The following is an 11,625-nucleotide window of genomic DNA, read 5'->3' on the forward strand; positions in this document are numbered from 1 at the left end:
GATTGCATCTCTCTTTCGCCTTCTATGCCCCCTCAGCCCTTTTTGATGTCACTATATGCTAAGCCCCTCTCCTATTTATCCCGTGCCCAATTGGGTAAAATAGTAAGTGCCAGTAGGTCAGTCCTAGGAACAAATGTCCTAGTGCATGACTTAAAAGAATTGTCAAGCAGGCCATGTTTATTTCATGAGCCAATGGCATCAATTCAGTGCACATGAGGGAAGGGGAAAAATGAATGGACATTGTGAATATATACTTTGTCACAAAACAAAAACAGGTGAAGCCCAATAAAACTTCACTGCAGCAAATGCAATTTGCCTGACTAGATACTGCCAGTATTTAACAAGTGTATGTTTAAAATACAGGTAGGTATATTGCCTCTTCCCATTGCCGGAACTAGGCTGGCTGCATTTTTTTTTACAACAAAGATATTTGCCTTGACATTCCTACTGAAGTTTTGGCATTGCCATGTTGCTTAAGCTAATTAAAAAAAATGTCTTTAAATGAAAAAGACTGCATATTTCCATCAGTCAGCGATCTATTAGTCATGCTTGACCATCTGTTATTTAAAGGGAATATGACAAGATGATTGTTATTTTTTTTAACATGGCAAATTGAAAAATGTGACTTTTTGATCTGTATTTTAATTACAACCCCCTTCTGCCTGAATCTCTCATGCACTTTTGTAAGAATAAGGATTGGCTTATGGAAATAAAATGGTGCCCTAAAATATTTTTTCAGTAATCTTTAAGTTTCTCTCCCCATTCCATCTGTCCACTGGGTGATGAAGAGACTTACTTACTTTTTTCTTTCTTTCTAACAACAAAGTAATGAAAAGATTCTGTCTTCATGAAATGTGACATTCGGGAGTGCTTATTCCTTGGGGGCATCAGATCAATATTGCAACATTGAAAAATAATAAGTCCTGTAGCTTTAAGAGAACAAAAGCAGGATCTAGAACAAAATTTTGTAGCATGGTTATCATTTCCCCCCCCCCCCAAAAAAAAACTAAGAATGTTCAGTTCTTCTTGTCTGTTTCCCAAGAGTTGCATTTGCTCTTCTGCAGCCCTCTTGCAGATTCCAAACCTATGCACTTTTGGGACAAACATCCTGATCTTTGCTATAAATGCAATGCTATAAACAGGGTGAATACTGAAAATAAAGGGAATACTAAAAATTATCATATTGTAGAAAATATCTACTTGAATATCCTGCTTCCTATGGTGTTCAATACAATGCTTCTGGGAAATCCTTAGTACAATATGAAAGAAAATCTGCCTCTTCACATTACAATCCATATAGTAGCCCTGCCTAATAATTCAAGACGCAACTAAATTTCTCTTCAGAACCAGTGTTTGATGCAGTTTTCACAGCTAGCATATCTCATGGGGTCAACTTAAAAAGAAATCACATATATCCTTGTAATTGTAAAGTGGGATAAATGTTCCATAATTTTTTCATGTCACTCCATTCCACCTTAGTTCTGTTAGCAGAAAAAAAAGCAGACTATTAGCACTGGGGAAATGGTAACTTAGCTTCTCTTCCCAGAGAAATCTGGGAAGAAACATTTCGAATCACTCAGTGATACGATTTGCTGCCGGAAGGGAAAAAATCTGCAAAATAGTATTAGTCTTTGGATCCCTTTTGTAAGGGTGTTCCTTGGAACCCTGACAGTGTATTTTTATTATGTAAATACAGTAAACCTTTAATACATTTATAATGCAATCACACTAGGAATAATATATACCCTTGATAGCGAACCTATGGCACGCGTGCCCCAAGTGGCATGCAGAGCCATGTCACCTGGCATGCACAGCATTGCCCGTTCCTCTTCTGGTTTCTGACACGCGTGCATGCATGATGATCAGCTGGCCTCCATGCATGCAGCAATGCCGGAAACTGGAAAAGCTTGTCTTCCAGTTTCTTGCATGATGATGCGCACTGGCCAGCTGATTGTCGCACACACATGTGCACCAGAAACCCAGAAGACTAGCTGCGCACCAGAAACCAGAAGTTCATTTTCGGGCATGCGCATGTGCCTGGGCCAGCTCTTCTTCCGGGTTGCAACCCAAACGAGCGATCGTGCATGTGCGTGTGCGCGTGCTCCCTTTTTGAAACATCGCCATCACCGATATATACAGTTCTGATCACTATGGAGCAAAGAACAACAAAATTTAAGGTGGTGTAAAGAAAGCTTTGAAGAAAGCTCCTGGGCTGCTCTTTTTTAGCTTAGAAAGAAGTCAGGTGGGGAAACATGGCAGAGTTATATAACATTGTGCACTTTGGAAAAAATGGACAGTATTAGATCTCTAATTCAGATATTGGAAGTAGCTTTAGAAAAATTCAGGGCCAATAAAAAGAAGCACGCATGCACACACTCCTACACAAGATAGATATAGTTGAGAGAGAGAGAAAGAGAGAGAGAGAGAGATGATAGAGAGATAGATAGATAGATAGATAGATAGATAGATAGATAGATAGATAGATGGATGGATGGATGGATGGATGGATGGATGGATGGATGGATGGATGGATGGATGGATGGATGGATGGATGGATGGATGGATGGATATAGACATAGATAGATGATAGGGAGGGAGAGAGAGAGAGAGAGAGATGAGAGAGAGAGAGAGAGAACATGGAATAGGTGTTGCCTTCAGAAGTTGTGGGAGCTTCACCACTGGAAGCTTTCAAGAAGAGACTGGATGGCCAACAGTCACAAAAGGGTCTCCTGCTTGGGCAGGGGGTTGGACTAGATGACCTACAATTTCCTTTCCAACTCTGTTAATCTGAATCTAATCTGAATCTGAATCTGTAAGAGCAAATTTAGGTGGTTTTAAAATTAAATGTGTAAAGCAGATTGGGTTATCAGTAGCTACTAAAACTGCCAGTTGAGTCAAAGGCAGTACTACATTTACGTTATTGCCAGGCTATTAGTTTTTCCATGTCTCCGCAGATATATCTGGTTGACCACTGTGCCTTTAGCCTGGCCCAGCACATCTTTTCCCCCCTTCTCATAAGGTCCTCTTTCCATTTTTCCTTCTTTAAAAATAAATAAGATGTTGGGAACTTTTTATTCTACTCAGAGAATGGCAGTTGACCCATGTGGTTCACTATTTGAAATCCAATGATCTAGATCAGGGGTCTCCAACCTTGGTCCCTTTAAGACTTGTGGACTTCAACTCCCAGAGTTCCTCAGCCAGCTGGCTGAGGAACTGGGAGTTGAAGTCCACAAGTCTTAAAGGGACCAAGGTTGGAGACCCCTGATCTAGAGGGCACTTTTGGCCTTTGACAAAGGACAGCTACTATATCATGGAACAGAATCACAGTTTCACATATAATGGTGGAGCTGAGAGGTATCCGGTAAAATCATCGTGACTAGTAAATTGTAATCCTACTCACAGCAACTCAGATATGTTCCATTGCTGCATAAGATGGTTATAGTTACAGGCTTGGGGAAATTGCAGTTGGAATATGTCTGAAGGCCACAAAGGCTGAAAGGAAAATGTGGTATAATGAAATATGCTTAAGATAAGGAACTTGTAACATTCCACGGTTACATACTACCATTCCTACTATTCCTCATCACACTTCTTAGCACTTCTAGGCATTCAGACCAACAACATCTGGAATGCCACATTTTACCTATCCTTGAAGCAATCTTTTCACATTGCAATATATAATTACTACGATTTCAGTAAGCCATTTGATAAAGTAGACTACAGCCTATTTCTTGGTAAAATAGAACAAAGTGGGACAGACAGTACCACCACCAGAGGGATTTGAGTTGGCTGACCAACCACACTCAGCATGTGGTCCTCAATGGAACTATATCTGAATGGAGAGAAACATGTGGTGGGGTTTCTCAAGGTCCTGTCTTAGGTCCAGTGCTGTTCAACATGTTCATAAATGACCAAGATGAAGGAATCAAAGAGGCACTCATCAGATTTGCAGATAACACAAAGTTGGGGGGAATAGCTAACACTTTGAAAGATAGACTCAAAATTCAGGGCTTTGACAGACTTGAGCATTAGGTCCTATCTAAAGATGTTCAATAGTGAGAAAAGTAAGGTCCTGCGGTTAGGCAGGAAAAACCAAATGCACAGGTACAGAATAGGCAGTATCTGGCTCAACAATAGTATCTGCAAGAGGAATCTAGGTATCCTGGTGGGTCACTGTTTAATTATGAGTCAACAGTGGGTCAAAAAAGCCAATGCAGTCCTACACTGCATCAACAGAGAGATAGCATCAAGATCATGAAAAGTGATAATATTGCTGTTTGCTGCACTAGTAAGGCCACACTGCATCCAGTTCTGGTCACCTGATACAAAAAAATATGTTGAGACTCTGGAAAGTATGCAAAAAAGACAATAAAGACAATAAGGGGTCTGGAGGCTAAATGGTATGATGCACATCTAAGGTAACTAGAAATTTGAAATTTTAGGTCTGGATAGCCTTGAACTACGCTGTCTACGTTCTGACCTATGTTTATTCATAAGATTATTTACCAAGACATCCTACCTGTAAATGAGTACTTTAATTTCAACCATAATAACACAAGGGCTATCAATAGACTCAAACTCAATGTAATTCGCTCTAATCTTGATTGTAGGAAATATGACTTCTGCAATAGAATAGTAAATGTCTAGAACACTCTACCTGATCCTGTTGTTAGTCTCACTAATCCTCATACCTTTTACCTAAAACTGTCTACCATGGACCTTTCATGTTTCTTAAGAGGTCCCTAAAAGGGCATGCATAAGCATACCAGCGTGCCTATCATCCCTGTCCTACTGTCTTCATTTATATATAATTATTCTATGTGTTTATGGCTATGTTTTGCTTATTTATATCCTTTTATTTATTTATTTATTTTCATGTGTCCATGTCTATGTCTATACTATTAATTGTTTCCTTGTACTTGTTGATAAACTAACTAACTAACTAACTAACTAACTAACTAACTAACTAACACTTTGGAAAATAGATTCAAGATTCAGAAGGACCTTGATGTTTAGCCAACAAAGACAAGGCTTAGGGTTGAAATGATGGCTACCTTCTAGTACTTGAAGAGATATCACAGGGAAGAGGGAGTCAATTTATTCCACAAAGCCCCTGGAATTGTGGGGGCTCCATTGCTGGAGATTTTCAAGAAATGTTTGGACAACTATTTGGGAAGTTGTCCAAACAAGGGGGTTGAACTAGAAGTTCTCTGTGGTCTCTTCCAGTTCTGTGATTTTGTTATTTCTATAACATGTCCTAAATCTTTATTGTTAGTGTATGACTAAGTGCTTGGAGTGTTAACACTTTAAAGCAGATGAACCAAGTAGAAATAAGTACTCCCTGGTGCAAAGATAGGTACAAGGAACAAAATACAAATGCAAGACTAGAAGGAATCATCATGTATTTCTCTCCTTTTGTCCTGAGCTGTATTTTACTGAGTTTATTTTGTAACATAAACAGTCTTCTAAATGACAGACAGCTAACATCTGGGAAATAATATTCATCTTTATTTTTTACAACCCAAATTTCATATTGCCATTGATGGAATTTTCCTTGGCAGCCAATTATCAGAAGGAAAAGCAGGATATTTTGCCTGAGCACTTAGATTTTTCTTCTTGTTTATAAGCTCAAATTACATATTGAAAACCGAGAAGTGTGAAGGGGAAAGGGGTACAAGGGAAAAGAACTGTACTTCAGATGTTGGTTAGACTTATCTTGACTTTCATCCATGGCAGCTTTCTTCTGCTTCTTTTGATGGGCTTCGTGATTCAGTCAGATCTGATGGCATATGTCAGTAAAGCTTAAACATGGCTGGAGCCAATCGTGTTTTTTGTCCAAGTTGCACATGTCAGCCTAAAGTAGATTGATGAAATTAAGGACAGATGGCTGTGGCATTTTTGTTCTTTGAACTGACAGCTGCTGGTGTAAAAATACATTAAATTTTAAAAATACATTAAATTCAATTGCACGTAAATTAGATTTAGATTTTATATTAAAATAGTTAAGTAATCTTTAAAGGTTTGTTCAGAAAAAGGAAGCACAGAGAACTGGCAGCTCACAAGGCTTGTATGCATGGATTCTGCTCTCTGTTCTGCACTCACAGAATGCAAACTCTGAAAAAACGTTTCCTCAGGCTGCTCCAGCCGTGACCCCCAGTCTGTCTCAGAAACAAAGTGCTTTTCAAGGACAAAGAGAGATAAGGAATCCTTGGTACTACTACTCATCCATTCCCAAGAGTTTGCTAATGGAAATAAACTCTGCTGTATGCAATCAAAATTTATAGGATGAAGAAAACTAGATTTAGACTGTTTATCATACCTCTTTTTATAACAGAATAATCTGTTGGGTTTGTTTAAGGGAATGCTTGGATGATAGTGTAGATTTCAGGAAATTGTTTGACAAGTTCTCATATCCTTGAGGACCAGATGGAAAATCTTATTCTAGTTAATCTTGTGATCAAGTGGATTTACAGTTGCACCAAATAGATGTATATACAATGGATGCAGCCACATCCATTTTCTATAGAGGGAGATACCACTTGGGGGTATTGATGAGGTTCCTAGAGCTTCAGCACAAATCACAAATTAAGCTCAGCAGGCTTGAAATAGCTTTGAACTCAAGCCAAATTCAATGAAATAAAATAATATCCAACTGTGCTGATGGTTCTTGTATTACACACCTTGCAGATTTTCCTCTGGAGCTGTGGAGTGAGCAGTTTCCTCATTGGTGAACAATGTCAACACACCTTCCATTCCAGGAATCCTGCCCTCCCTGTGTAGCCAATTTGCTGTGTCATCTTGTCACTCTTCTGTCACCCTCCCCTGTTGCCCAAGGGATTCTTTCACTGTCCCCCAATAGAGCAGCTGAATGTTTTATGACTGTGAAAAATAAAGATGGTGGAAGAATAAAGGGGAATACCACCAGGATGGGGACTTGGGGGTGGGGTGGGAGGACTCTCTGAATGGAAGGATAAGGTATACCAGTGAAAAGTATCCCAAAACTGCTGTAGAGAATAATATGGGCGAGGTCAGTGACTGCAAGGAAATACTTTGAAAGTTATAAGAAAAATTAAGTGTATTTTTCAAGCTGTGGTCTATAAAACCTAAGATTCTGTGAGAACTTGAAGAGGCTCGGAGAGAGAAGGTAAAAGAAAAAAAATCACTTAAATGTACCCAGGGGCTTCTGTGATAATTTTTAAGATATAGCAGGAAAGGACAGACATTGTTTTCCCTTGAGAAAATGTCACAGCCACAATTTTGTGGATCAGAGATTTCAGGAAATTTTCTAAAACAACTATGAGGCCTGATGATTCTAAACTTTCAAAACCTTTGACCTAAGGCTTTAAAATAGATGTTAATTCCATGACAATATGCAATTTAAAAATCAGTTCAAATATTATTCAGGGTCTAGGATAAAACAGTAGAGCTATTGCTGGGATAGTTTTGGGATACATCTGCCTCTCTAAGAAAACCATTGCCTCTTCCTCCCAAGTATAAGCTGATGGGTCCTCTTTTTATTTGCAGTTCTCAGGGGACCACTTTTCAATCTTCTGTTTGTATCAGTTAAAGTGCAGCTATTTTAGATCAGTGCAAAGAAGTGATGTCTCTGCCAGCCTTGTGCAAGTGCTTTCAGCTGTTTAATAATATATGTTGTTGTCCATTACAATGACTACGTGGCTGTATGTTGAGAGGAGAAGCGATCATGCCAAGAGATGAATTTTGGGATAGCTACCTAATGCTTTAGGGATGGAGAAGGTGACTGGACTTCAGATGACCTCCCCCAAACAGAATTGGCTCAATGATTCAAACTGAATTTGCTCTGCATGTAAAGATGGCTATACCTTTGGCGTTTCTCCAGCTCTTTTCTTCTTCAAGCTTTTTGTTATTTATTGCTTTCCCCCAACAATAGATGAAAGCAAAATTCATGCACAGTATCTATTGAGTTTAATCCAGCTCTGAGCTCGTTGACTGTGCAAATTGTTTAGGAAGATTATAGGTGGAGGATGGGCTTGGAGAGCACGAGGGCACACATTTTGATGCATGCAATTCCTTAAGCCATTTCAAAAGTTTCATCAAAGTTATTATTTTTATGCAATGGGGGAAAATGTTTCAACATATGGAAATAAATAGATGCATGTATAGATTTGCTTCCATTTTAATTAAGTTTCAAATTAGAGTTGTCTACTTATAGGGCAAGAGCCAATTTGTAGTGTTTAAGGCATTAAGCTAGAGACCAGGAGACTGTGAGTTCTAGTTCTGCCTTAGGCACAAAGCCAGCTGGCTGAGACTTGGGCCAGACACTTTCTCTCAGCCCTAGGAAGGAGGCAATGACAAACCACTTCTGAAAAATCTTGCCAAAAAACCTGCAGGGACTTGTCCAGGCAGAACTGAACATGATTGATCAGAAGTAAAAATACCTTAAGGAGCATAGCTGCAAGAAAAACTCATAGGGACAAATGTGGCCCATGATCCGAGTCCGTCATTTTGTGCACTGCCTCAATAGTTCGAGATAGTGCCATTAAGTTTGGTCAAACTAAACAGTATCAGAGGGTAACATGGTACCCCCAAATCTGCAATTTTTGACTGAAGCCACTTAGCTCTTTTTTTTTCCTTCTTCCATTCAGTTGTGCCCAATTCTTGAAGATTGTCTATACAAGTTCCTGCAGTTTTCTTGTCAAGGTTCTTCAGAATTGTCTCCTTCCTAGGGCTGAGAGAAAGTAACTGACTTAAAGTTACCCTGCTTAAGGAAGAAATCTCTGTGTTTCAAGTCTGATAGCTTAACCACTACACCAAACTGGCTCTGTTTAGCTGATATATTCTCACAAAATATTCTAACGTTGCCAATATGTTTGTCAGTATTACCACAAGGCATAACTACATACTGGAAATTTATTTATTGTCTAAGAAGGTTCATCTGTTCTCACCACAGCATCAAAGGTATTTTATAATCACATCATCATGATGGGAATGGCAGAACATTTACAGACCTGTAACACTATAAAATCAATGATGTAGTGCAACTGGAAGGGGAAGTAATTATTTATCAGATCATTGTTTCATAGTCCTAGGATGGCAAAACTGCAAGCAACTTATCCCAGGAAGCATAAATGAAAAATCACCCAGGTGAACAACTGATATTGGTAAAGAAATGACAGATTAATTTTTTTTAAAAAGAATTCAAATAAGAAAGTGCATTTTTCATTGCATTTTTCAGAGATAGTTGTTCAGGGCAACAAAATGAGATATAACCATAAGTATTCCTTCTGTGAGTTTCCCATATTTTGATTCTTTAGAAAGCAAATGGATTCACTAGGATGATGAGGGATCAGGAAAAAAATAACAATTAGTACATCAAAGAAAGAATGATGCATTTTGAATAAAGTGTCCTAGATGCAACACATCAATGTATAATATTTAACATGAAAAATTATTCTGAATTTATTCCACCCTTAGCATTCAGCTGCTCCAATTTAAATAAGTTGTGTGTGTGTGTGTGTTACTGCTACTTCCCAGTCATCTTTTTAAGTAGCTAAATGTCACACAAATCTTTTCCCCAGTCTTAGCTGCTTCGGTTTCAGTTTAACATGTTCTCCCTGCTCCTGGAGATAAAAACTGCCAGCTTCATTCAGAATTGCCAGCTTAATGAAAGCCAATTGTCTGCATTCAGAAAAATGAGAACAGACTGTAGAAGAGCATTATGAACAAACATTGTAACTGCATGTTATTGATCTTTTCTTGTTTGACATAACTTGGGAAAGCCTGAGAATTAGGGTTTTTTAAATAGGTTTTCAAGAAATTAAAATGTTAAAAGTGTAATTTTTCCAGTCTTCATCACAAGTCTCATCTTTTCTTTTTGCAGCAGCAAAATGAAAATACCTTTGTTCTTCTCTAATAATGAGTTACAATTCTAATTACTTAAGAACTTGGGGGCAAAATGAGACCTTTTTAAAAATATGGGCAGTTTAATATGGATTTGAAGCATATAACATTTACGTGATACTTGTAGCTCTGTGGGAACAGAAAGGACTGAAAGTACAAGTGATGGCTTGGTGCAAAGTTTATCAGACACCAGTGAGACACAATCACCTTTCGGTCTTTGCTGGGAAAGGAATAATCAATTCCTCTATTACTTCAGAACAGTAAAAATGTCAAGGGAGAAATCTCCTGTCCTAAAACAGCCATTACTGTATAATCCAAAATACCAATGTTTTGTCTTTATAACATTCTTTCAGCTACCTGAAATTTGGATAATTCACAACAGGAACGAGCAGATTTTAGGGAGCATGGACCTGACCTACTGGTAAAAAAAAGGTGCTGTTTCAATTGTGAGATCACAGTCACAACTTTGACTTTTATTGATTCTCCTACCACTTGTAGAAACCCTCGGCAGGGGTGTCCCAAAGGTGCTTTTTCAGGAGGCAACTGGACTTTCTTGTTTTTTATTTGAAGACAACTTCTCATCCAAGAAGCTTCTTCAACTCTGACTGGATGGTGGGGAATGGCAAGATTTATTTCTTTGCAGACAGCTGGTCGTTTGCATTCTTTTAGAGAGTTGTTGAAGCTACTTGGAGGTTTAGCCGTATCCTCAGGATCACCTGAGTAGTGCAAACGGGTCTGAAGCCTTCTTGGCTGCAGGAAGTTTTCTGCCCCGTGTCCCTTCACTGTTGAAGATAGGTGTAGGCCGTTTGGGATGAGTCTATGTTGTCTGCCTCTCAAACTGAAGTTTAAATGGTTCCTGTAGTCTGCATTTATTCTAGAAATCTGTTCATACTTCCACACCATTCGAAGGGTGTTCATCCCAAAGTGCATAGAGATATGGAGATTCTCAGTCATCCAGGTTGTTGTTGTTCCAAAAGTGCTTTTTCAGGAGGCAACTGGACTTTCTTCAAAGAAAAAACAAGGGCTGCACTTAAGGGTTTTTGAGGTCTTTTATGTGGATTTTTTGCTTTTCCCTCCGCTGTTTGAAGGGGATGATGGATGAAGTCTTTTCTAAGTTTTCAAGATGATAATATTATTGAAGAGTGTTCTAAATGTTGCTGGAAGACTTTTATAGGAGAAAAATGACAGACATTGCTTATATTCCTTGCATAGCATTCTGAAAAGGAGTCCTCCATAAGCTGTTGCCTTCATTTTTAATTTTCAGGAGCACCAAACAGTGTCTTTTGTTCATGCTGTCTGGGGATTGCAGCAGTTTATTTATTATTTTATTTATTTAGTTTGTCAAACATGTACAAGAAAACATATATAAACATGAACATGAACACATGAACATGTATAAACATGGACATGAACACAGGAAATGAGTATGAATAAATGGGGACAATAGGACAGGAACCGCAGGCTTATGCACGCTTAATCTTAGGAATGAGGTGAGGTCCACAGTAGACAGTTTAAGGTTAAAGTTTTGGGGGTTTGTAACAATTGAGTCAGGTAGTGCATTCCAGGCATTGACCACTCTGTTGCTGAAGTCATATTTTCTGCAATCAAGTTTAGAGCGGTTTACCTTGAGTATCTATTGTTTGCCCATGTATTATTGCGGTTGAAGCTGAAGTAGTCATTGACAGGTAGAATGTTGTAGCAGACAATTTTGTGTACCACGCTTAGGTCAGACTGTAGATGGCATAA

This window comes from Ahaetulla prasina, chromosome 1 (genome assembly GCF_028640845.1).
Source record: "Ahaetulla prasina isolate Xishuangbanna chromosome 1, ASM2864084v1, whole genome shotgun sequence".
Taxonomy (NCBI): domain Eukaryota; kingdom Metazoa; phylum Chordata; class Lepidosauria; order Squamata; family Colubridae; genus Ahaetulla; species Ahaetulla prasina.